Source organism: Hetaerina americana, unplaced genomic scaffold (genome assembly GCF_022747635.1).
Source record: "Hetaerina americana unplaced genomic scaffold, ioHetAmer1.1.p SCAF_101, whole genome shotgun sequence".
Taxonomy (NCBI): Eukaryota; Metazoa; Arthropoda; class Insecta; order Odonata; family Calopterygidae; genus Hetaerina; species Hetaerina americana.
In genome coordinates, this window is record NW_027286082.1 from 101,966 (window position 1) to 117,525 (window position 15,560).

Consider the following 15,560-nt stretch of genomic DNA (forward strand, 5'->3'; position numbering starts at 1 on the left):
AATCAAGTGTTAAGGGTTCTGCATTTATCTTTTATTTTCACCAGGCCATCAATCCTCCTTAAATATTTCCATTCATACATCGTCCATGCTTTTGAGGTCATTTATGCCAGCCTAATGGGTGTGTAGCTTTATTTTAAAAACATCGGCGGTTCCAATTCACAATTTATGGACTTTCCTAGACAAGGTGAAGGAAATTTCTTATTCAATATTTCTGCTTATGCCTTATAATCAGAGAACCAAAAAAGGCATGAGTTCTAGAGTTAAATTATTATTATACGAGTCATATTAGGGTAACTGAACAGAATGGAATTTCATACTTTGAGACAGTAGTAACATCGCATCCTGACTTTAGTAAATTTCAAAATTGAATCAAGAAGAAAACCTGCAGGATTTACTATTCATGAGTAGTATTTGTATAATATCTTCCAGTATGTAAAGAGGCCAATGTTATATCTTATTCCCTAAGTCAAAGGCTAAAATGGCTCTTTGGTACAGTGTAGAAAACACTCGACAAGGCCATTTGACGCAAAGTCTACCCCGACCCGTTGACGCATTGAACGATTGCCACTGCACAAAATGGCAAGAGCAAAGTGAAAGTGTGAAAAGGTTATTCATTTCATAAGTAGGGCACATTTATTTAATATTTCTATATTCAGGGTACAGGGTCTACTTCGCTTGTCCAATGGCCTCGCTGCACATTCTCCCCCTCCCGCACACTCGGCGTAGACTCTTCGAAGTGTTTCAAGGTAATATTACTTAATGGTAGTACTTCGTGATATTTGTATAAAATGATACTTAATTCAGCTTGAAGTAAGAACTGTGAGAAAAAATAGCCCTTGGATATTGATTGCAATCCATTTTAATATATAATGGCAAAGATATTTACCTAGTGTTATTTCTTGTATCATATTACTTTTTAAAATTTTTTGAGAGCCCTTATTGGCCCGCTAATCAAATTGAGATTACATTTAGCATTAGAGGTACTTTCTTATCTCCTGTATAATCACTGTTTCAAAATATTACCTATTGTAGGCAATATTATATCAACTCCCAATAATCAATGCACAGTTTAAAAATTTTTTTTTCGATTTACTTTCAATGAGTTCATCATTGCCTGACAAGTGTTCGCATAGGAACATTTTTCGCGGATGAAGAGGAAGCATTATATATTTGAGTATAGGGTACAAGATGGAAGCACAGAGATTCCGTGCAGAACAAAGTTGGTCATTGACATTACCCAATATAAAATTTTGGGGATATCAATTATCCTGTGATTCAAAATTCGATTAACTTAAGTAGATGATATTATTAAGTTACCCATCGTATTTGTCAATTACAAATTACACTTAGTTCACCTTGAAGTAAGAACCGTATAGTGAAGTTGATCTTTAATATTTTTTATCCCATTAATTAATTCTAACGTACATTTTAATATTACTCAATGAATTATTCTGCCAGATGCTACAAGCCCATAGCTCGAATTTAGGTATCACAGGTACTTTGTTCTTTCCTCATATTTCTTAGAATATTGCCTACTCCGGTTATTATTACGTCAATATTCATTTGAATTAAACAAAACGCATTTATGACTTAAATATTATTTTTTTGATTTATTTTCCAAGAGTGTGCAATTCGACATCAATTCTTTTTCATAAGAGCGTAGTTGTCTGGGTTGATAGGATGGATATATAATTCATCTCCAGTTGCAAGTTGTAAGCATATAGAGATTTCGTGAATTTCTTCCAAACAAAGTTGGTCATTGACATTATCCAATATAAAATTTTGGGGATATCAATTATCCTGTGATTGGAAATTCAATTAACTTAAGTAGATGATATTATTAAGTTACCCATCGTATTTGTCAATTACAAATTACACTTAGTTCACCTTGAAGTAAGAACCGTATAGTGAAGTTGATCTTTAATATTTTTTATCCCATTAATTAATTTTAACGTAAATTTTAATATTACTCAATGAATTATTCTGCCAGATGCTACAAGCCCATAGCTCGAATTTAGGTATCACAGGTACTTTGTTCTCTCCTCATATTCCTTAGAATATTACCTACTCCGGTTATTATTACGTCAACATTTATTTGAATTAAACAACGCGCATTTATGACTTAAATATTATTTTTTCGATTTATTTTCCAAGAGTGTGCAATTCGACATCAATTCTTTTTCATAAGAGCGTAGTTGTCTGGGTTGATAGGATGGATATATAATTCATCTCCAGTTGCATGTTGTAAGTATATAGAGATTTCGTGAATTTCTTACAAATCACTTGTTAAATAATTTGCTGACATTAAGCGTCAAATTCTTCAGAGAACGCCAATAACCTTGTAAATTGAATTTCTGTTAAATTTTGAGAAAGTGAAACAGTTGTATTTAGTAAGTAACATTTCTTCAGTAAAAAAATATATTTAATTCACTGCAAAGTAAGAATCATAAGGCAAAGTAGCTCTTTGATATTGATTGAAAGCAATTTAATTTTTCCCAAAGGCCTCTGATTACTTCATAAATTTCCGGTAGTCCCCTTGTCACTCGAATTTAGATTACATTTACCTTTAAAGATATTTTCTTATCTCCTTATGAAATTGCATTCTTATATTTATTAATGCTACATAATATTACCTGAGAAATTATCATAATTAATCAATGCACATTTCTAAAATGCGTTTTATTTTTCAAAAGACTTTTTTCATTTCATGACCATTATTCCGGAAGTTTTCCGTTGTGGTAAATTGATGGCCAGAAGTAGTGAAAATGCAAAATGCATGATCTCCTTTGACAAGTGTAATAGTAGATAATTAAAATAAATGTATATATTTAAAGTAAAATAAATTAATTTTTAAATCAACTTTCCGTGCAGATAATTTATGGATAATGAAGTAATAATACACAGCTAAAGGGAAAAGACCTGAAGGATGGAATTTATTTCACTCATTCGTAGATGAAAAATGACAAGATCATGAACGGAAAGTTACCTCAAGAATAAAGGTACTGGAGGAAAGAAAGAAAAAAGATCGTAGACAACACTTCCTTCGATAGATGGTAGTTTCATCTTTCAACAATCAAATAAGGCTTTTCCTTTTAATTCTTTGGTCTTCTCCTTTACCTCATTCTTTTCCAATACTTTGATTTTCAAGTTGAGAGATTTCTGTTTGCATTCATAACCTTTTTATTCATGTTACTTAAATGTCCTGTCTCAGTAAATCATTTGGCTACAGCACATTTTTTACCCTTCTTGTAAATGGGCATACACTCAACCAGTCATCATTAAGATAACTTTCAAGAACAGTTACAGCCAATATTTCATTTATTATGTCTTAAGCTATTTAGCATTAATTTATTTATTAAATGTCAATGATTCATTTTTTAGAAAGTTTCCGTTGTTTGTGTTAACTCATGAGAAAAAAACACAGAAAAATCCAAAACACAAATTTTATTTTATGTATATGTGTACTAATCCCCATTCTCCACAGGTGACTTCAAGAAAAGATCATGGATGTCAACAATGAAGATAGAAAAGAGAAGACATCTTGGATGAAGAAAGAAGTGTGAAGAAAGCTTAGGGCCCGTGTTTTAGTTAGGCACTTAGCGGTGCAAAACGTTGCGTATTTAGGGCCCATAAGGCAACCCGTCGTGGGTATTTACGCGGTTTTGGTGGGGAGTGTTATATGTATATGTGTACTAATCCCCCCTCTCCACAGGTGACTTCAAGAAAAGAAGATAATGGATATCAAGAATGAAGAAAGAAAAGAGAAGACTTCTCGGATGAAGAAAGAAGTGTGAAGAAAGCTTAGGGCGTGTGTTTTAGTTAGGCACTTAGCGGTGCAAAACGTTGCGTAGTTAGGGCCCATAAGGCAGCCCGCCGTGGGTTTTTACGCGGTTTTGGTGGGGAGTGTTATATGTATATGTGTACTAATCCCCTTTCTCCACAGGTGACTTCAAGAAAAGAAGATAATGGATGTCAAGAATGAAGAAAGAAAAGAGAAGACTTCTTGGATGAAGAAAGAAGTATGAAGAAAGCTTAGGGCCCGTGTTTTAGTTAGGCACTTAGCGGTGCAAAACGTTGCGTAGTTAGGGCCCACAAGGCAACCCGTCGTGGGTATTTACGCGGTTTTGGTGAGGAGTGTTATATGTATATGTGTACTAATCCGTTCTCTCCACAGGTGACTTCAAGGAAAGAAGATCATGGATGTCAAGAATGAAGAAAGAAAAGAGAAGACTTCTTGGATGAAGAAACAAGTATGAAGAAAGCTTAGGGCGCGTGTTTTAGTTAGGCACTTAGCGGTGCAAAACGTTGCGTAGTTAGGGCCCATAAGGCAACCCGTCGTGGGTTTTTACGCGGTTTTGGTGGGGAGTGTTATATGTATATGTGTACTAATCCGTTCTCTCCACAGGTGACTTCAAGGAAAGAAGATCATGGATGTCAAGAATGAAGAGAGAAGACTTCTTTGGATGAAGAAAGAAGTGTGAAGAAAGCTAAGGGCGCGTGTTTTAGTTAGGCACTTAGCGGTGCAAAACGTTGCGTAGTTAGGGCCCATAAGGCAACCCGCCGTTGGTTTTTACGTGGTTTTGGTGGGGAATGTTGCATGTATATGTGTGATAATCCGCTCTCTCCACAGGTGACTTTAAGAAAAGAAAATTGGATGTCAAGAATGAAGAAAGAAGAGACAGGAAAACACTTCCTCCGATAGAAGGTAGTTCTTAATTTCATCAATAGAAAAGAATTTTCCTTTTAATCCTTAGTTTTTGTCCTTCAAATAATTCTTTTCCAACATTGATTTTCAAGTTAAGAGATTGCGGTTTGCATTTCTAGCCTTTTTCTCTACGTTGCTTAAATGTACTGTCTAAGTAGATCGTTTGGCTACAACACATTTCTTGTCCCTCTTGCAAATGGGCATACAGTAAATCAGAAAAGATAACTTTTAACAACAGTAACAGCCAAGTTACTTGCTATGTTTTACATATTTAGCTATTTAGCTTTTTCTTAGTAGAAATGTGGATGATTCACTTTTAAGGACATTTTCCGTTGCTCAAGCTTGTAATTTCTATTAGTTATGAGATAAAATGGAGGAATGATCGTCATCATCTTTCACCAATAAAAATCTACATAATCAGAATAATAATTATAAATATAATAAATAAATGAATTAATTGTAAAATCTACTTTTATTGCAGATACGTTCTGGAGACGGAAAGCAAAATACAGCTCTTGCCGGAGAAAACCTTAAGGATGTCATTTAACATCAGTTTCAGTCCCTTCTAGAAGAAATGTGAAAATCACATACGTCAAGAAGGAAGAGAAAGTATTCCTCCGATGGAGAACGAAATCAAAGTAATGATTGGGGTGCATATTTAAGTTAGTAATCCAATGGGATAATAGTTGGGGCAGATAAATTTCTGGTGGTCGCCTTGTTACTCGAATTCTATTTATATATAGCTTTAAAGTTTTTTCTCTGCCCTTACAATGACTTTCGGATATTGACGAATGCTACGTAATATAGTGATAACAATAACCTTGTTCATCAAGGCACATATGCAAAAAAAGTTTTATTTTTTGAAATCACGTTTTTAAGCAAATAATTCCATAAATGATAATTCAAGACATTATCTGTTGTTCATGTTTTAAATGATGATAAAAAGTAGTATAAATCCAAAAGCATGAAATGCTATGACCAGTGTAATAGTAAAGAGAATAACTGTATAAATTTATAGTAAAAATAGGTTAGTCATTGTAAAATCCATTCTCTTCACAGATAATTAATGGATCCTGAATGGATATTAATGGAACCAGGAAAAAATGTAAAACATGGATTTTATCATCACTTCAACTTCTTCCTAAATGAATATATGACAAGATTATGAGCGGGAAGAATGAACAGAGAACACTACCTCCGATGGAGAAGGAAGTTGGAGCGAGGAATTTGTAAGAGTGGGATTCATTTTTACGGAAATTTTCCGTCGTTCATGTTGGTAGTTTATTAATTCATCAGAAAAAAGAGAAAAATGCAAGAAGCATTATCTGCTGTGACTCATGTTATACTGTTTAATTAGAATAATAGTAATACATATAATACATACATGAATTCCACTTTCTTTACAGAAAATATGCGGATAATGAAGAAATAATGCAGAACTTACTGCATTAAACCTGAGGAATGGAAATTTTCATCAATTTCACTTGATGAAACGATTGCAAGATTATGGATATCAAGAATGAAAAATGAAGAGAGCACACTTCTTTGGATGAAGAAAGAAGTTGGAAGAAAGCTTAGGGCACGTATTTTAGTTAGGCACTTAGCGGTGCAAAACATTGCAAAGTTAGGGCCCTTAAGGCAACCCGCCGTGGGTTTTTACGCGGTTTTGGTGGGGAGTGTTATATGTATATGTGTACTAATCCCCCCTCTCCACAGGTGACTTCAAGAAAAGAAGATCATGAATGTCAAGAATGAAGAGAGAAAAGAGAAGACATCTTGGATGAAGAAAGAAGTGTGAAGAAAGCTTAGGGCGCGTTTTTAGTTAGGCACTTAGCGGTGCAAAACGTTGCGTAGTTAGGGCCCGTAAGGCAACCCATCGTGGGTATTTACGCGGTTTTGGTGGGGAGTGTTATATGTTTTTGTGTACTAATCCGTTCTCTCCACAGGTGATTTCAAGAAAAGATCATGGATGTCAAGAATGAAGAAAGAAAAGAGAAGACATCTTGGATGAAGAAAGATTAGGGCGCGTTTTTAGTTAGGCACTTAGCGGTGCAAAACGTTGCGTAGTTAGGGCCCGTAAGGCAACCCATCGTGGGTATTTACGCGGTTTTGGTGGGGAGTGTTATATGTATATGTGTACTAATCCCCTTTCTCCACAGGTGACTTCAAGAAAAGAAGATAATGGATGTCAAGAATGAAGAAAGAAAAGAGAAGACTTCTTTGATGAAGAAAGAAGTATGAAGAAAGCTTAGGGCCCGTGTTTTAGTTAGGCACTTAGCGGTGCAAAACGTTGCGTAGTTAGGGCCCACAAGGCAACCCGTCGTAAGTATTTACGCGGTTTTGGTGGGGAGTGTTATATGTATATGTGTACTAATCCGTTCTCTCCACAGGTGACTTCAAGAAAGAAGATAATGGATGTCAAGAATGAAGAAAGAAGACTTCTTTGGATGAAGAAAGAAGTGTGAAGAAAGCTAAGGGCGCGTGTTTTAGTTAGGCACTTAGCGGTGCAAAACGTTGCGTAGTTAGGGCCCATAAGGCAACCCGTCGTGGGTTTTTACGTGGTTTTGGTGGGGAATGTTGCATGTATATGTGTGATAATCCGCTCTCTCCACAGGTGACTTTAAGAAAAGAAAATTGGATGTCAAGAATGAAGAAAGAAGAGACAAGAAAACACTTCCTCCGATAGAAGGTAGTTCTTAATTTCATCAATAGAAAAGAATTTTCCTTTTAATCCTTAGTTTTTGTCCTTCAAATAATTCTTTTCCAACATTGATTTTCAAGTTAAGAGATTGCGGTTTGCATTTCTAGCCTTTTTCTCTACGTTGCTTAAATGTACTGTCTAAGTAGATCGTTTGGCTACAACACATTTCTTGTCCCTCTTGCAAATGGGCATACAGTAAATCAGAAAAGATAACTTTTAACAACAGTAACAGCCAAGTTACTTGCTATGTTTTACATATTTAGCTATTTAGCTTTTTCTTAGTAGAAATGTGGATGATTCACTTTTAAGGACATTTTCCGTTGCTCAAGCTTGTAATTTCTATTAGTTATGAGATAAAATGGAGGAATGATCGTCATCATCTTTCACCAATAAAAATCTACATAATCAGAATAATAATTATAAATATAATAAATAAATGAATTAATTGTAAAATCTACTTTTATTGCAGATACGTTCTGGAGACGGAAAGCAAAATACAGCTCTTGCCGGAGAAAACCTTAAGGATGTAATTTAACATCAGTTTCAGTCCCTTCTAGAAGAAATGTGAAAATCACATACGTCAAGAAGGAAGAGAAAGTATTCCTCCGATGGAGAACGAAATCAAAGTAATGATTGGGGTGCATATTTAAGTTAGTAATCCAATGGGATAATAGTTGGGGCAGATAAATTTCTGGTGGTCGCCTTGTTACTCGAATTCTATTTATATATAGCTTTAAAGTTTTTTCTCTGCCCTTACAATGACTTTCGGATATTGACGAATGCTACGTAATATAGTGATAACAATAACCTTGTTCATCAAGGCACATATGCAAAAAAAGTTTTATTTTTTGAAATCACGTTTTTAAGCAAATAATTCCATAAATGATAATTCAAGACATTATCTGTTGTTCATGTTTTAAATGATGATAAAAAGTAGTATAAATCCAAAAGCATGAAATGCTATGACCAGTGTAATAGTAAAGAGAATAACTGTATAAATTTATAGTAAAAATAGGTTAGTCATTGTAAAATCCATTCTCTTCACAGATAATTAATGGATCCTGAATGGATATTAATGGAACCAGGAAAAAATGTAAAACATGGATTTTATCATCACTTCAACTTCTTCCTAAATGAATATATGACAAGATTATGAGCGGGAAGAATGAACAGAGAACACTACCTCCGATGGAGAAGGAAGTTGGAGCGAGGAATTTGTAAGAGTGGGATTCATTTTTACGGAAATTTTCCGTCGTTCATGTTGGTAGTTTATTAATTCATCAGAAAAAAGAGAAAAATGCAAGAAGCATTATCTGCTGTGACTCATGTTATACTGTTTAATTAGAATAATAGTAATACATATAATACATACATGAATTCCACTTTCTTTACAGAAAATATGCGGATAATGAAGAAATAATGCAGAACTTACTGCATTAAACCTGAGGAATGGAAATTATCATCAATTTCACTTGATGAAACGATTGCAAGATTATGGATATCAAGAATGAAAAATGAAGAGAGCACACTTCTTTGGATGAAGAAAGAAGTTGGAAGAAAGCTTAGGGCACGTATTTTAGTTAGGCACTTAGCGGTGCAAAACATTGCAAAGTTAGGGCCCTTAAGGCAACCCGCCGTGGGTTTTTACGCGGTTTTGGTGGGGAGTGTTATATGTATATGTGTACTAATCCCCCCTCTCCACAGGTGACTTCAAGAAAAGAAGATCATGAATGTCAAGAATGAAGAGAGAAAAGAGAAGACATCTTGGATGAAGAAAGAAGTGTGAAGAAAGCTTAGGGCGCGTTTTTAGTTAGGCACTTAGCGGTGCAAAACGTTGCGTAGTTAGGGCCCGTAAGGCAACCCATCGTGGGTATTTACGCGGTTTTGGTGGGGAGTGTTATATGTTTTTGTGTACTAATCCGTTCTCTCCACAGGTGATTTCAAGAAAAGATCATGGATGTCAAGAATGAAGAAAGAAAAGAGAAGACATCTTGGATGAAGAAAGATTAGGGCGCGTTTTTAGTTAGGCACTTAGCGGTGCAAAACGTTGCGTAGTTAGGGCCCGTAAGGCAACCCATCGTGGGTATTTACGCGGTTTTGGTGGGGAGTGTTATATGTATATGTGTACTAATCCCCTTTCTCCACAGGTGACTTCAAGAAAAGAAGATAATGGATGTCAAGAATGAAGAAAGAAAAGAGAAGACTTCTTTGATGAAGAAAGAAGTATGAAGAAAGCTTAGGGCCCGTGTTTTAGTTAGGCACTTAGCGGTGCAAAACGTTGCGTAGTTAGGGCCCACAAGGCAACCCGTCGTGGGTATTTACGCGGTTTTGGTGGGGAGTGTTATATGTATATGTGTACTAATCCGTTCTCTCCACAGGTGACTTCAAGAAAGAAGATAATGGATGTCAAGAATGAAGAAAGAAGACTTCTTTGGATGAAGAAAGAAGTGTGAAGAAAGCTAAGGGCGCGTGTTTTAGTTAGGCACTTAGCGGTGCAAAACGTTGCGTAGTTAGGGCCCATAAGGCAACCCGTCGTGGGTTTTTACGTGGTTTTGGTGGGGAATGTTGCATGTATATGTGTGATAATCCGCTCTCTCCACAGGTGACTTTAAGAAAAGAAAATTGGATGTCAAGAATGAAGAAAGAAGAGACAAGAAAACACTTCCTCCGATAGAAGGTAGTTCTTAATTTCATCAATAGAAAAGAATTTTCCTTTTAATCCTTAGTTTTTGTCCTTCAAATAATTCTTTTCCAACATTGATTTTCAAGTTAAGAGATTGCGGTTTGCATTTCTAGCCTTTTTCTCTACGTTGCTTAAATGTACTGTCTAAGTAGATCGTTTGGCTACAACACATTTCTTGTCCCTCTTGCAAATGGGCATACAGTAAATCAGAAAAGATAACTTTTAACAACAGTAACAGCCAAGTTACTTGCTATGTTTTACATATTTAGCTATTTAGCTTTTTCTTAGTAGAAATGTGGATGATTCACTTTTAAGGACATTTTCCGTTGCTCAAGCTTGTAATTTCTATTAGTTATGAGATAAAATGGAGGAATGATCGTCATCATCTTTCACCAATAAAAATCTACATAATCAGAATAATAATTATAAATATAATAAATAAATGAATTAATTGTAAAATCTACTTTTATTGCAGATACGTTCTGGAGACGGAAAGCAAAATACAGCTCTTGCCGGAGAAAACCTTAAGGATGTAATTTAACATCAGTTTCAGTCCCTTCTAGAAGAAATGTGAAAATCACATACGTCAAGAAGGAAGAGAAAGTATTCCTCCGATGGAGAACGAAATCAAAGTAATGATTGGGGTGCATATTTAAGTTAGTAATCCAATGGGATAATAGTTGGGGCAGATAAATTTCTGGTGGTCGCCTTGTTACTCGAATTCTATTTATATATAGCTTTAAAGTTTTTTCTCTGCCCTTACAATGACTTTCGGATATTGACGAATGCTACGTAATATAGTGATAACAATAACCTTGTTCATCAAGGCACATATGCAAAAAAAGTTTTATTTTTTGAAATCACGTTTTTAAGCAAATAATTCCATAAATGATAATTCAAGACATTATCTGTTGTTCATGTTTTAAATGATGATAAAAAGTAGTATAAATCCAAAAGCATGAAATGCTATGACCAGTGTAATAGTAAAGAGAATAACTGTATAAATTTATAGTAAAAATAGGTTAGTCATTGTAAAATCCATTCTCTTCACAGATAATTAATGGATCCTGAATGGATATTAATGGAACCAGGAAAAAATGTAAAACATGGATTTTATCATCACTTCAACTTCTTCCTAAATGAATATATGACAAGATTATGAGCGGGAAGAATGAACAGAGAACACTACCTCCGATGGAGAAGGAAGTTGGAGCGAGGAATTTGTAAGAGTTGGATTCATTTTTACGAAAATTTTCCGTCGTTCATGTTGGTAGTTTATTAATTCATCAGAAAAAAGAGAAAAATGCAAGAAGCATTATCTGCTGTGACTCATGTTATACTGTTTAATTAGAATAATAGTAATACATATAATACATACATGAATTCCACTTTCTTTACAGAAAATATGCGGATAATGAAGAAATAATGCAGAACTTACTGCATTAAACCTGAGGAATGGAAATTTTCATCAATTTCACTTGATGAAACGATTGCAAGATTATGGATATCAAGAATGAAAAATGAAGAGAGCACACTTCTTTGGATGAAGAAAGAAGTTGGAAGAAAGCTTAGGGCACGTATTTTAGTTAGGCACTTAGCGGTGCAAAACATTGCAAAGTTAGGGCCCTTAAGGCAACCCGCCGTGGGTTTTTACGCGGTTTTGGTGGGGAGTGTTATATGTATATGTGTACTAATCCCCCCTCTCCACAGGTGACTTCAAGAAAAGAAGATCATGAATGTCAAGAATGAAGAGAGAAAAGAGAAGACATCTTGGATGAAGAAAGAAGTGTGAAGAAAGCTTAGGGCGCGTTTTTAGTTAGGCACTTAGCGGTGCAAAACGTTGCGTAGTTAGGGCCCGTAAGGCAACCCATCGTGGGTATTTACGCGGTTTTGGTGGGGAGTGTTATATGTTTTTGTGTACTAATCCGTTCTCTCCACAGGTGATTTCAAGAAAAGATCATGGATGTCAAGAATGAAGAAAGAAAAGAGAAGACATCTTGGATGAAGAAAGATTAGGGCGCGTTTTTAGTTAGGCACTTAGCGGTGCAAAACGTTGCGTAGTTAGGGCCCGTAAGGCAACCCATCGTGGGTATTTACGCGGTTTTGGTGGGGAGTGTTATATGTATATGTGTACTAATCCCCCGTCTCCACAGGTGACTTCAAGAAAAGAAGATAATGGATATCAAGAATGAAGAAAGAAAAGAGAAGACTTCCTGGATGAAGAAAGAAGTGTGAAGAAAGCTTAGGGCCCGTGTTTTAGTTAGGCACTTAGCGGTGCAAAACGTTGCGTAGTTAGGGCCCATAAGGCAACCCGTCGTGGGTTTTTACGCGGTTTTGGTGGGGAGTGTTATTTGTATTTGTGAACTAATCCCCTTTCTCCACAGGTGATTTCAAGAAAAGATCATGGATGTCAAGAATGAAGAAAGAAAAGAGAAGACATCTTGGATGAAGAAAGATTAGGGCGCGTTTTTAGTTAGGCACTTAGCGGTGTAAAACGTTGCGTAGTTAGGGCCCATAAGGCAGCCCGCCGTGGGTTTTTACGCGGTTTTGGTGGGGAGTGTTATATGTATATGTGTACTAATCCCCTTTCTCCACAGGTGACTTCAAGAAAAGAAGATAATGGATGTCAAGAATGAAGAAAGAAAAGAGAAGACTTCTTTGATGAAGAAAGAAGTATGAAGAAAGCTTAGGGCCCGTGTTTTAGTTAGGCACTTAGCGGTGCAAAACGTTGCGTAGTTAGGGCCCACAAGGCAACCCGTCGTGGGTATTTACGCGGTTTTGGTGGGGAGTGTTATATGTATATGTGTACTAATCCGTTCTCTCCACAGGTGACTTCAAGAAAGAAGATAATGGATGTCAAGAATGAAGAAAGAAAAGAGAAGACTTCTTGGATGAAGAAACAAGTATGAAGAAAGCTTAGGGCGCGTGTTTTAGTTAGGCACTTAGCGGTGCAAAACCTTGCGTAGTTAGGGCCCATAAGGCAACCCGTCGTGGGTTTTTACGCGGTTTTGGTGGGGAGTGTTATATGTATATGTGTACTAATCCGTTCTCTCCACAGGTGACTTCAAGGAAAGAAGATCATGGATGTCAAGAATGAAGAGAGAAGACTTCTTTGGATGAAGAAAGAAGTGTGAAGAAAGCTAAGGGCGCGTGTTTTAGTTAGGCACTTAGCGGTGCAAAACGTTGCGTAGTTAGGGCCCATAAGGCAACCCGTCGTGGGTTTTTACGTGGTTTTGGTGGGGAATGTTGCATGTATATGTGTGATAATCCGCTCTCTCCACAGGTGACTTTAAGAAAAGAAAATTGGATGTCAAGAATGAAGAAAGAAGAGACAGGAAAACACTTCCTCCGATAGAAGGTAGTTCTTAATTTCATCAATAGAAAAGAATTTTCCTTTTAATCCTTAGTTTTTGTCCTTCAAATAATTCTTTTCCAACATTGATTTTCAAGTTAAGAGATTGCGGTTTGCATTTCTAGCCTATTTCTCTACGTTGCTTAAATGTACTGTCTAAGTAGATCGTTTGGCTACAACACATTTCTTGTCCCTCTTGCAAATGGGCATACAGTAAATCAGAAAAGATAACTTTTAACAACAGTAACAGCCAAGTTACTTGCTATGTTTTACATATTTAGCTATTTAGCTTTTTCGTAGTAGAAATGTGGATGATTCACTTTTAAGGACATTTTCCGTTGCTCAAGCTTGTAATTTCTATTAGTTATGAGATAAAATGGAGGAATGATCGTCATCATCTTTCACCAATAAAAATCTACATAATCAGAATAATAATTATAAATATAATAAATAAATGAATTAATTGTAAAATCTACTTTTATTGCAGATACGTTCTGGAGACGGAAAGCAAAATACAGCTCTTGCCGGAGAAAACCTTAAGGATGTCATTTAACATCAGTTTCAGTCCCTTCTAGAAGAAATGTGAAAATCACATACGTCAAGAAGGAAGAGAAAGTATTCCTCCGATGGAGAACGAAATCAAAGTAATTATTGGGGTGCATATTTAAGTTAGTAATCCAATGGGATAATAGTTGGGGCAGATAAATTTCTAGTAGTCGCCTTGTTACTCGAATTCTATTTATGTATAGCTTTAAAGTTTTTTCTCTGCCCTTACAATGACTTTCGGATATTGACGAATGCTACGTAATATAGTGATAACAATAACCTTGTTCATCAAGGCACATATGCAAAAAAAGTTTTATTTTTTGAAATCACTTTTTTAAGCAAATAATTCCATAAATGATAATTCAAGACATTATCTGTTGTTCATGTTTTAAATGATGATAAAAAGTAGTATAAATCCAAAAGCATGAAATGCTATGACCAGTGTAATAGTAAAGAGAATAACTGTATAAATTTATAGTAAAAATAGGTTAGTCATTGTAAAATCAATTCTCTTCACAGATAATTAATGGATCCTGAATGGATATTAATGGAACCAGGAAAAAATGTAAAACATGGATTTTATCATCACTTCAACTTCTTCCTAAATGAATATATGACAAGATTATGAGCGGGAAGAATGAACAGAGAACACTACCTCCGATGGAGAAGGAAGTTGGAGCGAGGAATTTGTAAGAGTTGGATTCATTTTTACGGAAATTTTCCGTCGTTCGTGTTGGTAGTTTATTAATTCATCAGAAAAAAGAGAAAAATGCAAGAAGCATTATCTGCTGTGACTCATGTTATACTGTTTAATTAGAATAATAGTAATACATAAAATACATACATGAATTCCACTTTCTTTACAGAAAATATGCGGATAATGAAGAAATAATGCAGAACTTACTGCATTAAACCTGAGGAATGGAAATTTTCATCAATTTCACTTGATGAAACGATTGCAAGATTATGGATATCAAGAATGAAAAATGAGGAGAGCACACTTCTTTGGATGAAGAAAGAAGTTGGAAGAAAGCTTAGGGCACGTATTTTAGTTAGGCACTTAGCGGTGCAAAACATTGCAAAGTTAGGGCCCTTAAGGCAACCCGCCGTGGGTTTTTACGCGGTTTTGGTGGGGAGTGTTATATGTATATGTGTACTAATCCCCCCTCTCCACAGGTGACTTCAAGAAAAGAAGATCATGAATGTCAAGAATGAAGAGAGAAAAGAGAAGACATCTTGGATGAAGAAAGAAGTGTGAAGAAAGCTTAGGGCGCGTTTTTAGTTAGGCACTTAGCGGTGCAAAACGTTGCGTAGTTAGGGCCCGTAAGGCAACCCATCGTGGGTATTTACGCGGTTTTGGTGGGGAGTGTTATATGTTTTTGTGTACTAATCCGTTCTCTCCACAGGTGATTTCAAGAAAAGATCATGGATGTCAAGAATGAAGAAAGAAAAGAGAAGACATCTTGGATGAAGAAAGATTAGGGCGCGTTTTTAGTTAGGCACTTAGCGGTGCAAAACGTTGCGTAGTTAGGGCCCGTAAGGCAACCCATCGTGGGTATTTACGCGGTTTTGG

The 15,560-nt window shown here is 35.8% G+C and overlaps 3 long non-coding RNA genes across 3 annotated transcripts in view; all 3 read left to right on the forward strand.

The window, feature by feature from the left end:
* Positions 1 to 6,994, forward strand: part of LOC139700464 (uncharacterized) — a 33,363-nt gene extending 26,369 nt beyond the window's left edge. The window contains exons 4-7 of the long non-coding RNA XR_011703694.1: positions 3,485 to 4,705; positions 5,187 to 5,343; positions 5,765 to 5,934; positions 6,112 to 6,994. This is a non-coding gene — a long non-coding RNA (uncharacterized lncRNA). The remainder of the gene's footprint in view (positions 1 to 3,484; positions 4,706 to 5,186; positions 5,344 to 5,764; positions 5,935 to 6,111) is intronic.
* Positions 6,995 to 7,959: 965 nt separating this feature from the next.
* Positions 7,960 to 8,853, forward strand: LOC139700465 (uncharacterized). Its single transcript, XR_011703695.1, has 3 exons — positions 7,960 to 8,032; positions 8,454 to 8,623; positions 8,801 to 8,853. It is a non-coding gene; the product is annotated as an uncharacterized lncRNA (long non-coding RNA).
* Positions 8,854 to 10,648: 1,795 nt separating this feature from the next.
* On the forward strand, positions 10,649 to 15,560 carry LOC139700466 (uncharacterized). Its single transcript, XR_011703696.1, has 6 exons — positions 10,649 to 10,721; positions 11,143 to 11,312; positions 11,490 to 13,447; positions 13,929 to 14,085; positions 14,507 to 14,676; positions 14,854 to 15,560. It is a non-coding gene; the product is annotated as an uncharacterized lncRNA (long non-coding RNA).